General features: G+C 37.4%; 1 protein-coding gene across 6 annotated transcripts in view; it reads left to right on the top strand.

The window, feature by feature from the left end:
- The window catches only part of rarab (retinoic acid receptor, alpha b), a 139,316-nt gene that overhangs the window by 73,881 nt on the left and 40,207 nt on the right, over positions 1-25,228 (top strand). The window contains exons 1-2 of one of the 6 annotated variants that reach the window (XM_084407756.1): positions 15,535-15,802; positions 15,884-15,989. The exons of the other annotated variants lie outside the window; for them this stretch is intronic. The gene's annotated coding sequence lies outside the window, so the exon portion shown is untranslated. Of the gene's footprint in view, positions 1-15,534; positions 15,803-15,883; positions 15,990-25,228 lie in introns of those variants that run through there. 6 annotated transcript variants of the gene reach the window in all.

The raw sequence follows: 25,228 nt of genomic DNA on the forward strand, positions 1-25,228 counted from the left end.
CCCAGGGTCCCTGCAGAATGAAAAGCATAGAAATATTCAAAGCACGGCAACTGCGCTCAGTTCTGTTGGGAAATGAAGATGACTCTCCTTGGTTCGGTTTATTAATTTTTGATATGTTGTTGCTGCTGTGTCTCATTGGCTTTTCGTAAGCAACAGCAGAGCAACAATAGCAGAATGAGTTGGCTAATGCGAAGTGTCTTTTTATACTACTACATTTGCCTCGATGTTTAGGTGACCTTTAGCCTTGACGTGTAGCTGTCCTGTGTTGAATCATTTGCATGATTGAGATGCATGACAAAGCCAACAAAATGTTGAATCCCTCTCAGTGCTGAATGCACCCCATGTCTATACTTACATCTCAGTTTATTGTCACTTACAGCACTGTTAAGTCACCTTTATTTATGTAGCGCTTTGTACAATACAAATAGTTTCAAAGCAGCTTTACAGTGAAAACAGGAAAAGGATTTAATTATGCGAACAGAGGTCATTTCGGCTGGAAAGCAGTTCCTAAAAATAAAAATAGCGTCATTGTTCAGCTGAAGTCAGTTGATACAGTTCCGTTGTAATGATCATCAATTATTAAAATAGTTCATTTTATCTATAAAGCAACTCTGGAGAAAACAGTGATGTCATTGTCCAGCTCAGTTCTGTTCTCATACAACAGCGTCAGTACAGATCAGTCATATTGCTGAATATTAAGTGTCCCCAACTAAGTAAGCCAGAGGTGACAGTGGCAAGAAACCCAAATTTAGAGGTGACAGAATGGAGAAAAAAACTTGGGAGAAACCAGACTCAGTCTCTTCTGGCGAACGAATGAACACAGTGTGATTGTGACTCAGGCTGCATCACAAAACAGAAGTCAGATTTTGGATTGATAGCATTTAAAATAATTCATCCAGTTCCTTCTGCTTGAAGATCGGATTTGTCACGCCGGTACGGAGCCGAAGCTGCCCATAGAGGACTTTTCTGGTTCTTGTGGTATTTGCTGAGGATCTGTACCGATGGCTGTCGATTGTTCTTGCTGACACGGTCTCTGCTGACATTCAGGGCTGCGTTGTGGGTGTGTCTATAGGTTCAGGTCCGGATCCGGCTGACTACAGTAACTCCGGGATAAGGATGAAACAGATATTAGCATAAATGCCATTCTTCTAACAAATACGTCGGGTGTTGTGTTGTGTACAAATAGGGAGTACTTCATTCATTGTCACTTTAATTAACAAAATTATTATTGTTTAATTACCTCATAAAAATAGTTAGATAATATTTTTTTTATGATTTTTTTTAACAACTTATTAACCATATAAGTAATGTACAGTATTTGTAAACCAGACGTATGGTTTGTTAATATGGTTATTGGGAGTAAATAATTCTCACTTTAGATTAGGTCACAGAGCATTAGAAAATGTCATTAAAGGTAGGGTAGGCAATTTCAGAGAGGCTAGCGATAGCAAGCTAGCTTTGAAAGCATAAGATCGAACTATAAATGATAACTATACACTAATAGTTTGCAAATGGTTTGTAAGTACTTTATTTCTGTATACTTATAAAGTGTTACTTTAGATTTTAACTTCTAGCAATATTATAGGAATAGCAATAAATTGTCAAAGATCTCCTAAAGAGCGCTGTCCCTTTAAGAGCACATTAGCGCGAGTTTATTTCTTAGTTCCGTTGAGCTCATTGGGTTTGTACAACACCCTTCATTAATGTTAATTTGAGGTGCACAGTAAACTGTTTCAGACTACTTACAGTACACCAACTCTTTTATATTAACTAAACTAATCATTCTAATCAATTGGTTTTAATTTGCTACACTCTATTTTTTTCAAGGACTATCTAACCAGCATCCCAGAGGTCCCTCCTCTATTATAACGAGCACTTATTTTTGTAATTCAAACTGAATATTTATCCATCTTTCATATATTGTTTTGATGCCTAAATTCACTTACTAACTATTCATTTTAGTGTTTTAACTTTCTTTTTTGCAAGAGTATTATGTCCATTATACAGAATATTCCCACATGAACTTTGACCTTGTTACCAAACATATCCAAAACCTGAAGTACACTTCTGGCACTGCGTTTGACACATCTCTCTGGTGCTCGTCAGACTGGTGGTTTGCAGTCCGTGGCCGATACGAGAGCCGCCTGTCCTACACTAGCTGCCTGGAAGACATTTTGATAGATGTCATGCTACAGTCGTTGACTCACAGTTGCTTGTGTGAGGAGATGGGCCTGTCAGAGGGTCCCTGGTTCCGCTCTGGCTCCTAGAAGTGTGAAAATGCTGCCTGTCTGCCCTGGCAGGGGCTGCCCATGTCGTTTAGCTTTCGGATGTCATCAGGATTCCCGTCTCCTCTGAATGAGGAGCAGACCACCATTGTTTGTCAGACCTGCTGTTTCTACTCCTCTTCACAGTGGATAATTTCTCTGTTCTGGCCGTGTGGATGATGGATCTGCATCTGGCAGCCTCAGCCTGGGACGCGCCTGGGCTGGGCGTTCAGCCTGCGGGCCTGTCAGGGTGATATTTATGTCTCCTAACCTTCCAACCAGGGCCACCATGTCACTAGTTCATTCATATGTAGGTTAGGATGTTTAATCACATTTCAGTTGCGACTGAACTGTGAGATAATGTTGAAACTATTGAAATAATGAGTCCCAAGTAGTAATTTGCATTAATTTTGATAAATTGCCCAAATGCAAAATGGAAGTATGAACCAGACCAAACATTTTAAGTTGGTCTACAGTGATCAGTGCTGGGGTGTTAGTGGTTAGCGCATGTCCAGACACATCAAGCTGTGGTGCTCATGTCAAAAATGCCGATTCAAACTTTTAACATCAATAAAATGGCAAAGAGTTAATCTACAGTCTGTTTTAGGCGGAAAAATTGTTGTCAAATGCATCTATTTTTCAGATGCCTGGATGAGGAATTGGCAGAGCGAGTACCTTTGATGCCGGGAGAATTGTCACTGCTCATTTCCGTGTGTCTAACATGGCTGCCCTTCTCTGGATGCCCGGAGCAGTGGAGCGAGCTCATGACAATCTCACTGTCACACTTCGCTCATGTCTGAGACGAGCATGGCTGTTGTTGTTTTGAGCAGTCTGATTTGATACATGCTGATGTTGTTTACTTCCACCTCACTTTAACGCTCATCGTATTCATTTCACAGCCCATCTCTGATCTGCAGTCATCAGTTTGACCCAGTCAGTAGTTTTATAAACACAGGTTGTTATATAACTTCTACAGTTCTGAAAGTATTTAAATGAACGTCATCATATTTATCCCAGTAGACATTTAGCTGAAGTTTATTTCTTGTGCTATTTCATCATGAGTTAGTGGTTGAAGTGGTTAACTATTCTGTTTGTTACATACGGTAAGGGTTGTCATAACTCTTAATGGGATGGTTTGCCCAAAAATGAAAATTCTTTTGTCGTTCCAAACCTGTATGACTTTATTATTTTCAGTGGAAAACAAATAAAGACTATTTAAAAGCACCTTTTTAAAACTACAGTTCATTGTGACCATGCTTGTTAAGCCCCTTAAAGGATAAAAACACCAGAAAAGCACCAAAAAAGTCCATATGACAGACCAAAACAGGAACAGACTGGTGCACCATTTTTTAGTACGACATAATTACCTCAAACCTGTTTCATCTAAAGGGACCATATTTGATTTGAACATAAGGCTAATTTGTGATCTATTGAATGGCTTTAGAAAATGGTTCAAAAGTCTGGGGTTGGTAGGATTTTTTTTTTTTTTTTAATTTAAAATTATTATTTTATTTTTTTTGAAATCTCTTGTGCTCACCACAAAAATACAATAAAAACAGTTAAATTATGAAATATTACAATTAAAAATAATTGTTTTCTATTTTGTTATGTTTTAAAATGTAGTGTATCCTGTCATGTCAAAGCTGAATTTTCAGCATCATTGTCTTCAGAGTCACATGATCTTTCAGAAATCATTCTAATATGATGATTTGCTGCTCAAGAAACTTTTCTTATTATTAATGTTAAAAACAGTCGTGCTGCTTAAAGGGATAGTTCACTTTGAAATTAAATTTTGGTATGTTTTAGCTTACCTCAAGGGCATCCAAGATGTAGGTGTCTTTTTTTCCGCAGTAGTTTCAATTTTGATATTTTTAGGTCAAACCGCTCTTGTCTGTCAGTCATATAATGCAGGTCTATGGTCACTGGCTCAAAACACAAGCACAGAGTCCAAATTAAAACAATTCCCCATCGTCCAAATGAAACAATTCCCCATCGTAAGGACACATTGATGGCCTAAGACACGAAACGAACGGTTTGTGTGAGAAAACGAACAGTATTTATATCGTTTTTACCTCTTATACACAGCCACGTCCAAGTGATCTGATCTGACGTGTACGCAGACTGGTGGATAGATTATACACTAGATGTCGCCTTGTCTACGGCAGTTCATTGGAACGAATGTCTTTAAGGCGACATCTAGTGTATATATATCTATGCACCAGTCTGCGTACACGTCACCCACCAGGATGCGCGCGCGCCCTCAGATCACTTGGACGTGGCTGTGTATAAGAGGTAAAAACGATATAAATACTGTTCGTTTTCTCACACAAACCGCTCGTTTCGTGTCTTAGGCCATCAATGTGTAGGCTACTTACGATGGGGAATTGTTTAATTTGGACGACGGGGAATTGTTTTAATTTGGACTCTGTGCATGCTCTTTGAGACAGTGACCATAGACCTGCATTAAATGACTGACAGACAAGAACGGTTTGACCTAAAAATAGCAAAATTGAAACTACTGCGGAAAAAAAGACACCTACATCTTGGATGCCCTTGAGGTAAGCTAAAACATACCAAAATTTAATTTCAAAGTGAACTATCCCTTTAATACTTTTGTTTCAGGATTCTTTGATGAATAGAAAGTTCAGCATTTATTTGAAGCAGAAATCATTTTTAACATTATAAATGTCTTTGCTGTCACTTTTAAAAATTAAAAATATAAAAAATAAAAAAATTACCAAAACAAAACATAAAACTTTCTTATTATTTGCTTAACTTACACACTATGCACTACTGTTCAAAAGTTTGAAAGATGTTAAAATAAATAAATAAAGAATTTAAGGAAATTACTAATAAAAGTATTTCTTGGCTACGAAGCTGATATTACTAGGGCTTGATTTTATTTCTCCGTTTTGTTTTGGTAATTTTTTATTGACAGTGAGCTATAGAAAGACTGTATATGTGTTAAAAAAAAAACCTGGGAACAATATTGGGAAATGACTTGGGCCTTGACCCTGCATCGTGTCTTAGCATGCATGTGAACCGTTGGGCCACAGCCCTGACTGCGCTCCTCCTTCTTGTCAACATGCCAATTTATCTTGAACCCATCAACCGCAAATGTTTGTCTTTACACGTCAGTCCACCACACAAGTTCTGAGCGCTGACAAGAACGTAGTTTCCTTTAAGTCAGGTCTGTGTCATGGTGTCAACCACACACTCCCATTTCTACTCATCGTGAAAAGGTGTTACAAGCTGATGAGAATGTGTCTTGGCATTTTTTTCAGCACTGGTAATCATCAGACAGTGGGGCTGTATTGCAGTGCATCCTCTGGCCGGTCAGCATTGCCATCTAATGAGTCACTGACCCAGACCAACAGGCATATTCTGCTCGCGTGCAGCGCATCTCATGTTGGCTCAGGCGGCATCAACTGATCCCAGTGTCCACACAATGTGCAGCGGGGGGCAACCAGACAGGGTGGCGACCGTACAGCCTGCAGGCATCTTAAATCACCCTGGGTCAGGCGGCCTCTCGGAGAAGAATCTCTCCTTTGGGTCTTGAATTTCTTGCTTTTCTCTCTGTCTCTCGCTCATGTGCTGCATCTTCATGGCTAAATGACAGCACCCTTTCTGACTATCAGAAACTCAAGAGTTATTTGTATTGGATGTTTTTTTCATGTGTGTGTGTGTGTGTGTGTGTGTTGGCAATTGGGTGTTTCTTCAAATATAGGGACCTCGTCCCAGGGGTTGATTTTTATTAAAACTTCAGCATTATATTTTTGTTATATGATGGTCACATTAGAACTTTTTTTCTTGCCTTTTTTTTTTTTTTTTTTTTGATTTGTTTGATTTTATAATTGTCATCATTCTCAATCTTAAAATTGAGAATCTTTTTATGATTTATGATCTTATTTACATAAGAGAATCTTTACTATATTGTTCAAAAGATATTTTTTAAGAAATTAATACTTATAATGTTGCATTAGTTATATTTCAAATAAATGCTGTTCTCTTGTTAAGCTTTTCTATTCATCAGAGAATCCTGAAAAAGTATTCCTTAAAAATAACTGTTTTCAACATTGATAATAATCAGAAATGTTTCTTGAGCAGCAAATCGTCATATAAGTAATCATTCAGAATGATTAAATAATGATGTTGATAATTCAGCTTTGACTTCACAGGAATAAATTACATTTCAAAATATATTTAATTAGAAAACAGTTATTTGAAATTGTAACAAATTTCACAGACCCAAACTTTTGGGTATGTATTATACATTTATTTAAATTTTGTAAAACATTACATTAACATATTATGAACATATTTAAGTGTGTGTATTTAGGATATGTAAAATGCTATCTATGAAATTAGCTTCAGCAGGGCAAGGGAGAAGGGTACCATTTTTCTCCAGAAACATGTAAAATGCAATTTACATCACATTAAATTATTGCATAATTAAAGGTTGTAGATTATGTCATAGAAATTATGCTGTAATGGAAATGTTTATGGCGGATCAGAAAAAAATGACAAAAATGTATTATTCTTTTATGTATGTATGTCCAAAAGTGGCCATAGTTGAAGAAACCCAGAAGAAGATAAACTATTAATAACTGAAATCATATTCAATCGGTGAGATACGTTCAAGTGCACAGCAAAGGATCTTTCCGACAACCTAAAGCCGTCACATTCACTCTTAAATACATTTAATGTTGAGGACCCCTGGACCCCTCCATCATGATGGAGCTGCATATAGGGCAATTTTAATGTACATGGGGAGAGACGTTGGGATTCCCTTGAGAGCAGGAGGCTCTTATCATGCCTTTGGGACAGGCCTCAGGGTGACACTGTTAAAAGAACTGCACTCCCAAGTTGCTAAAAGCCTGTTAAAGTAACTGCTGTTATTGCTCCTATTCTGATCTCTCGCTCATAGACTCGACCTTCACTAGTCCTTGCATTGGAAATGAGGGCAAGCACGAACACTTTGGCACTGAAAGGGAGGTGTGTGTGTAGGTCAGATCTGATTAGTCTAGCATACTGTAGGAGTGTGAAAAGCATTCTCTCACTGGTACGCTCAGAAAAAGTCTTCACACTCCGTATAGCCTGCTGCTTTTATATAACTTGAAGGGTTAGTTCACCCGAAAATGAAAATTCTGTCAGTAATTACTCACCCTCATGTTGTTCCAACCCCGTAAGACTTCGGAACACAAATTAAGATATTTTTGATTAAATCTGAGAGCTGGCTCACTCCTCCATAGGCTGCTATGTTATTGAAACATAAGAAATTTAGAAAAGTTAGAAAAGACAATGTCTAAAATAGTCCAAGTGACGTACAGTGGCTCAACCATAAGTTTATCAAGCGACGAGAATACTTTTTGTGCGCAAAACCCCCCAAAAATAACGACTTTATTCAGCTATTCATTTTCTTCTGTGTGGGCCTCTGAGTGAGTTCACGTAGTGTAACAGCGCTGCGCTTCTGTGTTGTACGTCAGAACGTAGGCTCACTATTGGCCGACGCTGGTCATGTGTGTGATGCTGGCCAATAGTGAGCCTACGTTCTGACGTACAACACAGAAGCGCAGCGCTGTTACACTACGTGAACTCACTCATCAAAAATATCTTAATTTGTGTTCTGAAGATGAACGGGGTTGGAACAACATGAGGGTGAGTAATTACTGACAGAATCTTCATTTTTGGCTGAACTAACCCTTTAAAGTGATCATAATTAGAGTATCAGCTGAGGTGGTTTGGCTTCTGACTCATAAAAAGGCTTTTGTGTGCTTATATGATCCAGATCTTCATTAAGCTCCTGTCATGAACTGAAAAAAGTTCATGTCTGCTGATCATAAAACAAAGATTCATTGATTCAGTCCTGCAGTTTGCTCCTGACCCATATTACTTCCGCAATGTGATGATGGATGGAAGTGCAACAGGATATTCAGTGACAAAAAAATGTAGGGCTGGACTTGATTTTATACATCAGGATTGATAGGCTATTGAAAAATTTGTGTAGCTACTGTACCATAACGGAGACAGACCGGCCCACATGACTTAGGTGATGTCACTGGAAAAGGAAAGTTGTTTTAAAGAGGAAGTTAATAAAGCTTCTTTTTTTTTTTTTTTAGGGTAACATACACAATTTAATTCTGTGCAGTAAGAGCAAAAATAAACGTTCACTTTGTAGGTTAGGTTTTTCTTTGTATTGTGTTCCCAAACTGTTTTGTGACGTCATACATGTAAACAATGTTTCATAATCTTTTTTTTGTTTGTTTTTTTACCCTTATTTAACCAGGGAAATCCTTTGAGAACAAGTCTCTTTTACGAATCTTAATTATTCTGCCTGTTAAAATGCCTCGTTTTGGTCTAAATCTAAGGTGGCATTGCGTCCCTTATGGAGAAGACAGTCCCAGAATGCATTGCATAGAAACATACGTTCAGTATTAGTAATTAATCCGAATTATTTATATAATTTAATAGTATGTATTCATATTTTAAATTAGCTTTTATTTTTATATTTTCAGTTTTTGATTTGTTTAGTTTGAGTGATTTTATGTGCTTTTTTATTCGTTTTTTTTTTATATTTGTATTTAGCTTTATTTTCATTTAAGTTTTAGTAATTTGAGTGCTTCAACTTATTTTATTTTATTTCTTGTATAATATATATTTTATTTCAGCTTTATTTCAATTGATCGAAGGTTTTTAATAGTTTTAGTTTTAGTTAAGAATAACAACTCTGAATCAAATCTGTAAAAAAAAAGTTTTGATTTATGCTAATTAGGGGATTGCACTGATTCCAGTTCCAATAAGCTTAAGCAACAGTCCATTGGAATCGGTTGAGTTGAGTCTGTTGTGAAGTGCTATTTGTGTGACAAACAGACTTGCTGCTTATGTTGTGTGTTTCAAAATGGTCCCTAATGAGAATGCATGTATGTTAGGCTACATTTAAACTAGTGCATTTTTATTTAAAAATATATAACTTTTGCAGTGCCTGATGTCCACACTACTCTGGAGTTTTTACCCTCGAAAATGGAGATTTTTGTGGCTGCCCACATTCGCATCCTTCCCTGATTCGTCAAGCCCCTATAATGACCATTACGCTGCCGGAACACGACATTAACAGACCAGCCTTGACGACCGTGTAAACAATAACATGGAGATGAAACTGCAAACTTTGCTGACTTTGTTGCCCTTTTTAGCAGCCGTTAAAATGCTGTTAAATTCTGCATTTTATAATACTGCAGGTCATGTGACATGCCTTTTCAGTTGTGTAGTGTGGATGGAGATCTTTTTGGAGATCTCAAACACAGTGGAAATGCCCATATGGACGTGGATCATTTTCATTTTAAACGGGTCTTATTATGCCCTTTTACGAAGTTTTGATTTTGTTTTTGGGGTGCACTTGAATATGCTTTCATGCTTGATTGTTCAAAAACGCATTATTTTTCATATATTTTACATTATTACAGCTCCTTTCTGCCCAGTCTGGCTCGAACACGCCGGTTTCGATGAAGCCCCTCTTTCCAAAATACAAAATGTGCTGTGATTGGTTTCCTGGCCCAATGTGTTGTGATTGGCAGCGCTTAGCGTGTGTTCGGGAAATGTCACGCCCCTCCATATCTGCGAGTTCTTCTGTAGTGTAAATATGAATAAGGATGCTGTCAATTTCAAACCAATTCAAGCCCGATTCAGACCCTGACTATGTTAACGAACAATAGGATCGTGCAGAACGGATTTCATGCACAGACTTTGCAAGCACTGATTTCACAGGAAGTTTCAGTGTGGTATGTTTTTTTGTCATTTTCTTATTATAGATACGATGTTATTCAATATCCACCATTTAATCTTAAAGGGGTGGTATAATGCCCTTTTCACAAGATGTAAAATAAGTCTCTGATGTCCCCAGAGTGTGTATGTGAAGTTTCAGCATAAAATACCCCACAGATATTTTTATATAGCATGTTAAAATTGTCACTTTTTGAGGGTTAACAAAAACGCACCGTTTTTGTGTCTGTCCCTTTAAATGTAAATGAGCTGCTGCTCCCAGCACAGGGGGCGGAGCTACAACAGCTTGTTTCCTGAAAATGTAAAAAAACTTTTAGCCTTTTATGTTCAAACTGGAGTCAGACAAAGATAGAGAGACTCAAGAAGAAGAGACAACATTTCTGAATGGTTAGTTGATGAATTTATGTAGCTTATGTGTTGTTATCTTCTAGTCATTGATTAGCATATTCTGTCATGATAATCTATAAATCGCGTCCCCGGGGCGGGGTTTATGTACATTTTAGGGTTAGGGATGTCACTTACCTGGGAGGAATGTCGTGTAGTCCCTACTTTTGTTGTTTATTTGTTGTAGTCTTTAAAAAGCAGTTTCTTTAAAAGCATATATCTCCCTTTGCTTTGAACTTTGAGCGTCGTGACTCTGCAGATGTTGTTTATGCTCAAACAGCAACACTACACACTAACTAAAGTTAGAAAAGTGAAATCATAATCAACCACCCCTTTAATATTTGTCAGAAAACTAAGGTAATACAATCATCTTATAAAAGTGAGGGCTTACAAAAGCAACAGAAAACAAGCTGTTCTAAATGTTGGGGTTACATTGTTCAGGAACAGTGTTTAAAAAAAAATTTCAACCACTCTAAGTTCGACAGCCTTAGGAAGGTCAAACAATTGAGTTTTGAAAAAAGGGTGGAAAAAACAATGTCTCTTTGACATTGCGACAAAACTGTCTTCTCTAATGCAGCTCAACCAGGCCTCGTTCGCTTTTTTGCGTATTCTGTGGGCGGGGATTATTTAAATGAGTAACACTGTGACTTCATAAGATCCAGAAAAGTTGCATTGTAGTTAAAATGAGCCGTTCGTTGTAGTTCTTGAAAAGGGGATTCTGTTAAACATGTATCCCTTTGGAGTTGACTTTGCGCTTTGTAATCTTGCTCTAACTAAAGTTGAAAAAGTGAAAAAGCATATTAGGACCCCTTTAAAACGCTGTGTTAAAATGAAAACGCACTAGTGTGGACATAGCCTTAGAATGCATTAGAAATCTTATCAGTTTACCTTGTCACTAACAAATTGAGGGATTACACATTTTATTTATAGTGTAAATTCAGTGTTTGTTTTATTCATAAATTGTTTAAAGGTTGACATTTTTATATGATTTCCCCATTTTCAGCCATAAATGACTTATGCATAAATTAAATTACTCAATTTATGCATGTCAACGTTTTTAGTGCAGAAAGAGGGGCGCTAGAAGGACATACACATAGTATTTACTCATACAGACAGCCACACACACACGTACAGACGCACACAATGTCCCGTAAATCAGGGCCCCGGGGGGAAGCCTGCTGCTGTTAACTCCTTAAGCAATTTAATAGGCCTATTTGGGCGTGTATTTATAGAATGATTTAGCACGTGTTGATTTCCTGCGCTTGTTTACTCTGTCTTCTTCACAGAAAACCTTTATGGACTTTAAAAGTTTTCGGTAGCAGTCGTTGACAGGCATGGAAGTGAATTCAAACTTGTATGAACTGCATGTGCCACAAAAGAGAGTTTGTGGGACCGTGACATAATCAGCGTTTGTCCTCCTAAGTGTGGCCAAAACCACCAACTCTTTAGTATGTGTTTGATCGCTTTTTAATTGCTCTTTATGTACATAAACACACATATTGAAGAGGATCACTATAATTAAATGCCCCGACATTTGCGTTAAGCTGCACGAAGCCTCCACATGTATTTCTGGCCTGTGTGGGCCACAACATTCCTGGAAGTTATTATAGAAACACTCATTCATACAAATACAAGTGTTTTCATTTCACATTTTCAGGTTTTCTCAGCTGTAATGATTTATTTGACTCAAAAATGAAACCGTAAACTGTTACGCACATTATATTTGCTCTTGACCTGATTTGTCAAACTGAAGAAATTACAACCAGGTGTAATTGTCATGTTTCTAGTGGTCCCTCTTTAACTTCTTATTTTCTCACGTTACAGAGCTGGCAATAGTGTATTGTATAGTTACAGAAGCGTACGCTTGTATGTGTGTGTTATGTGTGTGAGAGGTTATTTTTGAATCTTCATTGACAGATGTTCCCAATCCAGCTGTGACAGCCTCCACCCGCTCTGCATTCCATATCACACACGCACACGCACACACACACTCGAAGGAAATGCTGGTATGTAGCAGGCAGGATTTCTGTTGTAACACATGAGCTGATACAGCAGGTCTAGTCGCTGAAACAAAGTGAAAGTGTAAAAAAAAGTAATATTTAGTTTTTTTTTATATTTATTCATATTTATTGTTTTGGTTATTATTATTCTTAATTGCATGATTTCTATGTAAAAGCATTTACGGTCCCTCTGTGTGATGTGTCTTATTATATATTACACAAGGACTGTGCTGGGCACTTCAGTGGAGAGTGGCCAATAAACACCCTTTCAATCAAGGAAATGGATACAGCAGACAGCTCTGCTTAAAGCATGCAATTATTGAGACGCAAAGTGGACAGGAGGAGCCAGTGTGTGTGTTGGGAGCACACCTGCGACCACCCAAATTTATTGCCAATGTTCGTAATTGTCAGCTGCCATCAGTAGATGAGAAGAAGCTGCTCTTTTATCGGCTGGAAGTTTATGTGTGCATCTGTAAATCGTCTCTGAGCATTTGGTGCTGTTGGACCTCTGAGAGTCTGCTAGCTATTGAAGTGATTGATTTCTGTCGGCAGTATTAGAAGAACTTTTAGAACATTGTAAGATAAGAACTTTTGTTGGATGCTAGTGGTCAACCCACGTGGGTTTTTCAGTGGCCGATGCCAATAGAGAACAAGGTAGCTGGTATAATGCAAATAAGACGATAGCAAATGAGAATTTGAAATTGAAGAACATATTTTACACAATATTTATTCAATATTCACAAAAAAAGTGGACATATAAATTATCTGTTCAGAGAGCTGACAGCAATGAACTGCCATTTCTGTTAATTGGTCCAATATGTCCCGAAAATGCTAAATATCAGGCTGATATATCTGTCTATTACTAAGTCCAGGGAACAAAAGCTAATGAAAACTTCAAAATTTCAAAGATGTGGAAAGAAGTCCTTTGTACAACCAAAATCTGGAAATATAACAAGCATTTTGTAATGACCTTGCATATGCTATAAGCAGTGAATGTTTGCTATTTCTTGCTCACACGTGTGGTTTCTTTCTGCCTGGTACTTTGCGTTTTACTTGCTCACTGTGCAGCAGGTGGTATTGCCTTTACTGTGTAAATTTGCTTGCCAAATTGTAATCTAACCGCTCATTACAGAGTTAGCCCGTTGCCTTGAGTAAACCACCATAAGTGGCTGTACTGTGGTTTTAGGTGATATAAAAATGAGCTGAAGCAGAGCAGTAATGCCATTCTGGTCAATGAAAAAGAAATAAAGACCAATTTAAGAAATTAGCTTTTAATTTGCACCCTTTGATCACCTAGTTTTTACAGTTGAAATCATTGCGTGCGTGATTAATAAACATTTATTGTACAGTGAGGCTTTGTAAGCTTTTGATCATTGGTCATACATGTATTATATCCGGCTAGTTTCTTTCAAGATAGTTTTAGTTAGACGCTCGTTGATCATTGTTTCTTTGTGCGAGTGTATATGAATGTGTCTCCTGTGTTTGTTCCTTGTTTGTGCCTTTGATGTGCATGATGTACACCACATGTATCTTGTCCCTCTTAACTTGTTTATCTTTATATTTATGTGTATGTGGGTTTGTGAGTGTGTGTGTGTCTGCATTCCCTTCCTGTGGGCCTCCAGACCAAAGCCTCCTCACAGTGAGAGAATAGACTGGTTTATTGGAGGCCTGTCAGGCTCAGACTGAATTTACTGCCCACAGACAATGTTTATCACTCAACAGAGGGTAATGCGAGCAGAAAGCGCCGCAACCAGAGAGGGAGGGATGGAAATAAAAGACGTGAGGGAGGCGGCAAAGCAGATCCAGAGCCGGGGAGGGCTTTCTGGCCCGCTTCTCACTATAGCTCATAAATCTCCAGACCCCATCCTGAGATATGTGTACTTACAGAGAAAGTGAAGAGAGGAAAGAAGGGAAGAGAAAGGGGCGGTGGAAAGCAGCATGACACCTTTCTATGCTGTGCTTTATTTTTTGCTGAAGCATGGAATATTTTTGTATCTCTCTATCGCTGCGGTGTTTGTGTGGTGTGTATGTGTGTGCCGGTGGGACTTATTTTTTTCTTTTAGCGAGCTTGCAGGAGTATATTTAATACAATTTTAAACACCGCTTAGCCTTAATAGAGGCATCAATCGCACGAAAGATGCCGTTACAAAACCTGCTTCCCTTAAACGTAGAAACCTGTGTAGCATTATCATGTGTCTGTCAAAAAAAATTGGACTGATGATCATTTTATGTTATGGCCAACTGCTGATACTATTGCTGATACTTAATGCACTATTTAGAATAGAATAAATTAGAATCTGTTCAAAAGTCAGTAAGATTTTTAAAGATATTTTAAGTTTCTAAGGCTGCATTTATTTGATCAAAAACACAGTACAAACTGTCATGTAAAATATTATTACGATTAAAATGTTGTCTATCTTAATGTATTTTAAAATACTTAATGTATTATACATTTTCAGCATCATTCCAGTCTTCAGTGTCACATGATCCTATAGAAATCATTCTAATGTGATGGTTTGATGCTCAAGAAACGTTTCTTATAATTATCATTGTTGAAAACAGTTGTGCTGCTTAGTGGAAACCATCTCTTTTTTTTTTTTTAAGGATACTTTGAGTAGAAAATATAAAAGAACAGCATTTATTTGAAATAGAAATATTTTGTAATGTTATAAATGTCTTTACTGTCACTTTTGATCAACTTTTGCTTCAGCCCTTGCTGAATAAAATAAAAATAATAATTTCTGAAAATCTTAATGATCCCTATAACTTTTTATATTATATTATATTATATTATATTATATTATATTATATTATATTATATTACATTATATTATATTATATTATATTATATTATATTATATTATATTATATTATATTATATTATATTATATTATATTATATTATATTCATTGCAGAATGTTTCAGGTAAATCCAGCCATCAAGACGTTGTATTTGAAGTAGGGAAGAAAAAAAGTACAAGTTAAAATTAGTATTAGTTAAAATTAAAAAAGACAATCTGCTTCCAATCAATGCAAATTAAGACCGTTGCTGATAATGAACAAAATATGCTAATATTGTCCGATGGTCACTGATGTATTTATTTATTTATTACTAGGGTGCATCCCTAGTTAACCTGTTACCAATTCTGTGACATCTTGTTGTGTATTGCCATATTAAGTTCTTTGAGTTTCTTTGTTGTGCCTGATGGCTGGTGTGAAGCCCTGTGACCCAAATGCCGTCCTCCCTCACACCTCACATTCACACTTTCACACTCCACGGCTGCTGACATTTTACTGCGGTGCAGACGGTGTGATGGCCAGACTGAGTGTGAGGTGGATCGTGGGTGTTTTTGGAGTAGCAGCTCTCAATTTCCCTGAGGTTTTGTATGAATATGTATCATTCATTTTTCCTTTTCTTTGTGATTTCAAGCTTAATTTGTGCTTTTTTCTCTGATATTAGCCTTCCTGTCGCTCAAACAGTAGACCATGAGGCTAACAACACCAAGGTCATTGGTTCGATTCCCAGGGAAAGCAAGAACTGATCAAATGTGTACCTTGATTTCAGTGTAAGTTGCTTTGGATAAAAGCATCTGCCAAATGCATTCATGTAAATGATATTAGTATTAATATTTTTGTTTATGCCAAATATGCATACTGCATTTTTAACAGGCAGTTTCATTGCCTACTTTACCAGCTCAATATCTGTTTGTATTTCCTAATATATCGTAACCTTGTCTAGTTGTAATGTAAACTCTCCCTTCACTCTCTTTCTCTCCTCCTCCAACTTCTCTGGCCGTAGGGCTCCCTATCCACTAAGGTGCTGAATAATTAATGGAGGTAGGCTGGGTTGATTAAAACAACACATCAGTCTGACCTCATTTAGTGAAGGCATGACTCAATGACAGGAACAAGCAGTGTACTCTTAATGACAGATTACTCCTGACTGTGTGTGTTACTGTAAAGGGATTACAATTTTACACATACACACACGCACAAATATAAAAGTCATTAGCTGCAAGGGACACTTATGATGGTGTCCATACTGAATACACACATTAAACTTTCCATGTGAAAGTAATTAAACTCATTGAAATATTTACTAACACCTTTGTACACATGCAGGCTAAAGCTAGCAAGCTAACTAGCCTCAAACTGTTTGTATCATCAAGTGAAAATAAAGGAAGTTAGTCCAAAAGCCTGGTACCAATAAATCACTTTTTTTTGTTGAAAAGTTTTTTTTATGAAGCAAGAAATATGTACAATATTAGCTTCAGGAGAACTTGTGGTGACAAAAAAAACAACAACAACAACAACAAAAAAAAGAACCTTGGTTTTAGCAAGCTTAAATTTCTCTTGCACGTGTTGCATAACGATTTGCTTTATGAATATTACTGACAGTTTTAAGCCAGGGGTGTTCTGAAGCTGGATATTGAGGAGTTAATGGTGACATTTCTGCTAGAGCAAATACGACTTGTGTTTCTGCTTGAACTTGAAGTCACTGGTGCGACAGCAGAGACAGATTTGTCAGCGGTTGACAGCAATAAGCTGTGAATTCCTCTAACAGCTGATTGTGACATCAAATCCGTCATTGATTTCTGCTCGTATTTCTCATGTATTCAGAAAATTTCCATTTTGAATATGGAACGAATGCCCGTTCCATATTCAATTGGTAAAGAATGGCAATGTGACGCCTTGATTTAGGAACAATTTCATATAATAAGCGGCTGGTAAACCTATTGCCAAACCCATTTGCCACCATGTCTGTATCAATCCTGCCAGTCCACCAGCTCACTGGAATGTACTGGAAAGAGCCGAATGAGGAGGCTGGCAGGAAGGAGGGAGGAATAAGCTGCCTCTTTCGTCTACATCAAAAAGAAAAGTTCATTTGCTAATCATTCGTGGCACATGGAGCGAGTTCCTTTTCGCTAATTGTGTCCAAGAGTTGCTATTAGCATATCTACTTTGATTTTGAGCTCTGCCCTGAGGCAGCTCCAATTTTGTACAATTTTATTTTAGCAGTTTCTAATTGTCAGTCTTCACTTAAAAAAAAAAAAAACCGCCATTGTGGCTGTGCACAAAATTACTAATTTACATGTACTTTGGGGCCGAAGTCTGAGATTATATATTAAATGCGTGAAGCTTGTGTGAATCTAGCTTTTTTTTTTTTACTTGTCAGGACAACCAAACCTTACATTTCAACATCCAACACAGACTGTATACATTTTAATAGTGGTTAATAGTTTGGGGTGAGTAAGTTTTTTTTTTTTTTTTTTACTACTATCATATAGACATTAAATTGATTAAAAGGATATTTAACTACATTATTGGTTTTTTTTTTTGGTTTTTTTTGTTGTTTTTTTTATCACATAAATGCAGTCTTGATGAGCAGAAGATACTTTTTCCAAAAACATTTTAAAAATCTGAACAACTACAAACCCTTTAAACTGTAGTGCAGCACAGATAACAGAGAAATGTTCTCAGTAGAGGCCTATTCATCTTTTGAGTTTTGCAAAGCACAAGCAAATATTTAGCTGTTCAAATTAGTTATTGTTGCTCAATCATAGAATGTACTGAAACCCTTGATTAAATCACATAATCACAGGAAAAATCAAACTGATCTTTGGAAGTCTTGTATTACAATGTATTGCATCAATCCCATCCTTGACAACATATTGATTAATGGCCAACTGATTTTGTCATAATTATGCCGGCTAATAGTTTCGACTTGTAATCTCGTTATCGAGTTTCTCTAAAGACTTTTTTATTTTCAAAAGCATACCAATGTGTATTGATTGCTTGAGCGCTAGAAAACTTTGAGGTACTTTTTTGCTAAGCAGATACCATAGTCTGAAGAGTTAAGTTTACTGTAAGTTCAGAGATAACTGAACCTTAAAAAGTCGAAGGAAGAGGAAAAAAAAGTATCTGCATGAATTTGCTAAGCTCAGCCCTTTTGAGTGTCAGTGTCTTGGCTTGAAGACAAAGTAAAAATGGTGTATTGACATTTACAGGAGTGTTTTTCTTCTGCCGTGGATCGGGGGGAATTGGGAACGTTGATGTTTTGTTTTTGTTCATGTGCTTTCTTCCATTTATAATTAGTTGAGAATTCATGTGTGCAGTGAGTAGAAAACTTTTTATTTTTTTTCAGAGCTCTTATCATCATGCTAAATATTTCCTGAACTTTTAATGAATTTGATTAGGAAGTCTTGTACTCATTCAGATCCTAAACAGAGATGCTATTGTACAACAATATTATCATAAGAGGCTAAAAAATGAACACAATTGACCTCTCTTCTTTGTGCTGATCCGTGTTCAGGAAGGTACTGTAGAGATTCAAACTGTTGCTTGAACCTAAACAGAACAAGGGTAAAGTTAATTGGAAGAATGCTGTGGTGTTTCACTTTTAGTTTTTAAAGTGTATTAAAGGGACAGTTCACCCAAAAAGGAAAATTCATCATTACTCCCCCCTCATGTTGTTCCAAACCTGTATGACTTTTTCTTTTGTGAAACAGAAAAGGTAATGTTTTGACGGGAACTGTCAAGATTCAAGATAATTACAAAAAAGCACCGAAAGTCAAATGTGGTACCTTTTAATGTCTCTGTGTTAGGTTTAATGTCAATGACGTGTGGTCACAACACGCGTAAGAACCAGTGCCAAATGGTGTTGACGCATCGTTTGCTGTCCATTTCAGATTTGCAGAAGCTTTTTGTATGACTTCAGAAAATTTCAAATGTAATGTAGTCATATAGACTTATTTTATTGTGCTCTGATGGTGCTTATTTGTCATTTGGAAGCTTGACAGACTCTGTTCCCATTCACTTTCAATGGATATTCTTTAAAAAATCATATGGGTTTGAAATGACATGAGGGTACATGAGTAAATTATGACTGAAAATTGATCTGTGAACTGTTCCTTTAAGGTTTAAAACCTTTTTATTTTCCAACCTTTAGTAGGCCTATTCCTACCACATTTTCCGTTGTTAAAACTGTCATTATGTTAATGTTGGATTAACAGACATTGACTGATTTTGCCTAATTGTTTGTTTTCCTCAAGCTGTCACTTCGTGTTCTTTAACCAGAAATATTGCATAGAAATGCATTGCATGTGTATGCATTTGCATGTGGATTAAAGGGCAAATATGTTTTTATTGATCATGTCCACTACATTTGTTGACATTATTAGAGACGGGCTTGGCATTAAAAGGCACTGACAATAAGCCATAACTCTATAGAATCACATGCAGTGTCTAAATAAAAACGTAGATGTAATTATACTGAAGAAATATAGTGTAGCCCAGTGCACATATTCTCCAGTCCAACTTCCGTCGCATCCAAAAGAAATCTGGTCTGCTGAAATATGTGGAAGGGCTTCTAGAGTGACAGCATGCTTGTTTTCTTAGACTGGAGTTTGGAGACGGGAAGTGCAGTGGCTTTCGGAATGGGGATCAGAATGGCTGGCCAATTGGGCTGGGGGTCAGTGTGTTTGTTCCTGTTCATATCCCCCCCAACCCCCACATGGGTTGTTTGCAGCTGCTCTGGAGAATTAGGGGGAATCCCAACCTAACTAATTGTATAAACTGCTGGACTCACATGAAGGAAGAAAAAAAGGGCTCAAAATAGAGCGTGTCCTGAAAATGATTGAAGATTGTTTTAGAAATGTCTAAGAATGTGGCATCTGCTTAAAACATGTGAGCGTTGTGTGTAAGCATTGTTTGAGCACTTTAGACGGTTGACTTAATTAAGTGATCTACAGTGTCTGTTATCATGTTAGAATTGTTTTGAATGAGGTCAGCGAATTGTGTGTTGAAATTCTTTCCACATAATGTAAAAACAGCATTATTCATTTGAAGGCAAATGTGAGTTATTCCTTCAGAGGAGGACCCAGATGTGAGAGCTGGACTGTTGATGAAGGGGGGTGGTTCCAGATGGTCCACCCGGGTCTGGTTAAATATTATCAGTCCACTGGCCTCCCCCACTGCCTCGCTGAGCCTGTAATCCATCGTAACTACCCAGCCCTCTTTCATCTCCTCTCTTTTTCCCCCTTTTGCATTTCCCTCAGAGGAGTGGATTATAGGAGGTGCTCATTCTGCATGCAAGAAGCACACTCAAAATGGATAGAGCGGGAGATCTCTTTATATCATGCTGTCAGATACAATGTGAATTTTGTGAACATTCATCCGCTGCATGTACTGCAGATGTGGAAATACGATGTCATGTTAGTTCCAATGTAACATTTGACAAACTGAGAAACATATTTTATGCACTGACTACCAAAGTATGGAAATGTACCTATTTCTTAACAGTTAAGAATGACTTATCTTAACCCAGAAACCAAGCACCTAAACATTAGATGTCCACCTTCATAATATATAAAAATGTTTTCATGTAAGTTGATACAATATATTTTTTTCTGACCATTAGAGCACTGTTAGATATATAAACTTGAAGAATGAAATAATTGTGATAAATAAACCAGAATGAAACCATAATAATGTCAAATTCTATCTAATCCATCAACTTATTTTTTTTTTTATTATTGTACCTTGTCTAATAGTAATAACAATAGTTAATTATTTAATAAATAAATAAGTATTAGTTTTGTTGTTGTTGTGCTTGTTTATATATTATATTTTATTTTACACTATTTTTCTGGACCGCCCAATAATATTTATTATAATAATACAGTATGTATGTATTTTTTTATTTATGTTTACATATTTGTACACTTTTTTTCCCCCATGCACATTTTTACATTATTTTTTCTCTGTTTTCCACAGACCACTTAATATTTATTATTATAATTATCTCTTTTTTCCCTGTTACACTTTTTTTTTTTTTTCAATTTTTTCCACAGACCACCTATCACTCCCTTGCAGACCCCAGTTTGAAAACCTAAAAGTTAACCAATAGCCAGATAGCTATTTATGCATTGTTTTAGCAAACTCTCATTCAGTCTAGCTTCATTCTGGTATGTAACAGCCTTTTTTCACAGTCCAGTTGAAAGTCCTGTTTGAAATACGTCACATTACAGAATTAAAATAGGTTGCAAACAGCCATTCATGCTGACTTTTTTGCTTTATATCACTATGACATAAGTAGCATTTCCTGCAAGTACATCTATTCCATGCCTTAATTTGATGTCCAAACAGCTCATTAACATTTTCTTCTCTGAACCTGTAATCTCTTTGTGGTTGTTCTGAAGCGCTCAGCCTCTCAATGCTCCGTGAGTTGCGGTCAACCCACCCGTTCGCGGCCCCCGTCTGCCCCTGTCTTCCAGTGCAAGTGCATGAGAGCGCTTGAGGAATGCTGTGTCTCTATTGTAATTGTATCAAGGGGTGGGGGAAAGATGGGTTAATTACCCTCTCAAAGTGGCCAGTGCACTTGGAGAAGAGGGTCAAACAAGTCATAATGGCGCATTTGCCAGGCCATTGTGAGGGTACTGTAGCAGAGCGACTAGCTCTTGTTCCTGCTTCAGACCGCTTTAGGGGGCTTTCGCTGATTAAAGGGGGGATTTGCGTCGGTTGCTTTCATGGGTCCTTGGCTAGGAGAATCGATATGTCAATAGGCTCAGTATCTATATGCAAAGCAGGGGTTTGGCCAGCACATTCAGGGCTTTTTGATATGCATGGGGCTTAGGCTTAAGCCACTGGCAGTAAAGACTGAGCATTATCACAGAGGCCGCTTGATGTTCTTATGTGTGGTGATATGGGGTCCTCCGTGGGGAGTGGGTCTGCTTTGATAAGATAGAGAGCTGGTGGCCTGGAAGGCTGGTTGTGGCTCTGTTCTGCTGTTGTGCGTTTGATGACTCAGAACTCCTTTAAACGGAAAAATCACTGGCTTTTGTTTTGGCCGCCCATCTATGTAATGTACCAGATTCTTCCTGCCCGGGGCCCATCATCACAGCGCAATCCCACTGGGTCCTTTGTGTGTTTTTTCTCCATGTGAAAGGGAGCCGGAATGAAAAATCAAGAGCGAGAGTGTCGGGGGTGAAGGTCTTTCCTCTAGGGGGTGTCAAGGTAATGGGTCTGTTTAGAGAGAAGCCCCCTATCTGTCTCTTGGCCTCTCAATATCTCCCTGTCATGATGGGAGTAGAGATGATGGGGCTTTCTTTCATGCCGTTACCATCCGCAGAAGATGGAGTAGTGCTGGGACACTGGTCGGGGTCAGCGGACCTCCCCCACCCTGTACTCGGCTCCACCTCGCTCTTAGCCTCTTTGAAATGGTGATGATGATGGGGTGACCCCCGCTGCCCCCGATGCGATACCCTCAATGAGGCTTGGGTTTGGTAGATCATTCCACTGCCCCCACTTTTCCCTCCCCAGAGCTCCACAGCAACCGCTGCCCCGGTCTTGGCCGCATTTGTCATGTCCAGACCCTGCAAGCTGCACCTCTATGGGGCTTTTGTTCCCCAACCTGCTGGCTAAGCAGGGGATTTTAGATGGACCATTAACATTTGAACCAGCTCGGCACATTTCCCTATTGCACTCGATCTGCGCTCGGGCCATTACTGGTGAAAAGACTGAGAATTCTACATATAGGTCACTAAACATTGCAAAGGACCAACGATATCACGATAGGAGCTGTTAAATGTGAGGTTGTTAAGGAGACTATATACTGTAGAATGACCTGTTGATGATGATTATAATAATCATACTGTACTACAGGAAACAATTTTAATGTACACATAAATAATTTTTAGACAAATCATACTCATATCTTCCCTGAACATACTCAAATGACCCAATACAAATAGCCATATGTGTCAGTGAGCTGTTCATCTGTTGTTTGAGTCAGTAGGGGTCAGTAGGTCAATGGGGTGTTATGATGCATAGCCAGGGGACAGGTGAAGTGGACTTGATCACTCATGCCGCACCTTAATCTAATCAGATGTCAGAATAATATATCAAATTTGTTTAGAAGCAAATAGATGCATTAAAGGGATAGTTCACCCAAAAATGACAATTCATTTCAACTGTTTTTGCTCATATACATAATCGAAGCCAAAGGGTCCAAATCATCAATAAACACATTTTGTATGGAAGCTTATTTATGCCACATAAGATTTTTTTATATATATTTAATAAATCATAATTATGACAATATTAAACTGAGATACTGAGTCATAATTATGAGATAAGTAAAACAAAATTAGACGAAAGGTCAAAATGATGACATGAAAAGTCATAATTGTTACATACAAATTAGACATTCTATGTCATAAATTTGACGGTTTATCTCATAATTTCACATTTATCTCATTATTATGACAGTATCATAATTGTAACTATCTCATAGTTATGTCATAGTATCTCATAATTTCAATTAAGTTTGTTTATGACTTTTTGTCATAATTATGATATACCCAATTGGGGTGTAACAGTATATACCGCAATACAAAAATCCAACAATATGTATCGTGGATAGTGACAATCTGTATTATGTATAGTTCACCCAAAATGAATAAATTCAAGTTTACAGAGTTTTAGTGTCAGTACTACATTAAACTACTATATATAATGTTGAATATAATGTATAATAATTCAGTGGGGGAATATTTGTGGGTCCTTATGTTACCAGTAAAAAGTGGCCTACTTTATTTTAAACATGTCTAGTCAGTGACAGAGTGGAAGCATATTCGTCTAAAATAATTCTGGATTTTCAGCTTCAGAATCATGAATATTTTTATTCTTGTGTCACCATTGTCCGGTGTATTGGGTTACCAGCACCAAGCCTATTCATTTACACCCCCAATGTAGTACCAAATTTAGCATTTTAATCAACAGTACATTTTTTGTTAACCTTTTACCATATGTCTTTGGATATCGCAGTAATATCGTATCGTGAGATCAGTATCGTGATATGTACGGAATCGTGACATGAGGGTATCGTTAGATCCCTAATTCCCAAGCATTATTTTCTTTTCTTATGTGGTGGAAATGGGCTTTTATACCTTGACTCTCATTGTATGGATAAAACATCACTGAGACATTTTTCAAAAAGTCAAAAAAAGCGTACAGTTGAAATAATGTGAATTTTATTTTTGAGTGAATTATCACTTTTAAATCTTCCAAAAAAATGATGAAAGGATTGGAGAGTGTTTAAAATGTATAATGTCTGTATGACTGTAAATCTATAATGATACTGTAAATGTCTCACATACTCACCCTCAAGTACACAAACCCGCATTCAAACAAACAACTCACCGTAAGGATAGTTAATAGGCTGGATCTATTCTCATCACTTAATCCTTGACCTTGAGCCAAGAGTAATGAGACGGGACTGCTCAAGTAATCAGGATCATCAGCGGCCCTGCGGACCAGTCAGTAGCCTTCACCCGCTAACATTACACATCTGGCAGAGCGGTTCACGGTAGCTAATCTCCACCATATGTTTTACCACAGATGTAAGCATCAGCTGGCAAATAGTAACAGCAAAAACCTCTCAATGCATTTATATTGGACCATAATTTACAAAGAGCTATGCTGTTTGATTATTAATGACTATATAAGGAATAACCCTCTCCAACTCGCTTGCAGGAAATTGCTTCAGCGAGGTTCACAGAAGAGTTAATAGTGTGCATGTCCGGAGATTGCGATCAAGGTTATATCACTCAGATTAAGCGTACTGCCTATGTGATTGCATTTTATAGGAAAATGGTTCACTTTGTCATATGCATTTTTATATAGCTGGAGTTCAGAAGCTGTCACTGTTGAGAATGTTGAATGGTATCATCTTTTGACCTTTGTCGGTGTTAATAGCATGTGACACATCCATACTGTGCTTACTATACAATGAGTTAGCACAGGC

The sequence above is a fragment of the Rutilus rutilus genome (genome assembly GCF_951802725.1).
Source record: "Rutilus rutilus genome assembly, chromosome: 1".
NCBI classification, from domain to species: domain Eukaryota; kingdom Metazoa; phylum Chordata; class Actinopteri; order Cypriniformes; family Leuciscidae; genus Rutilus; species Rutilus rutilus.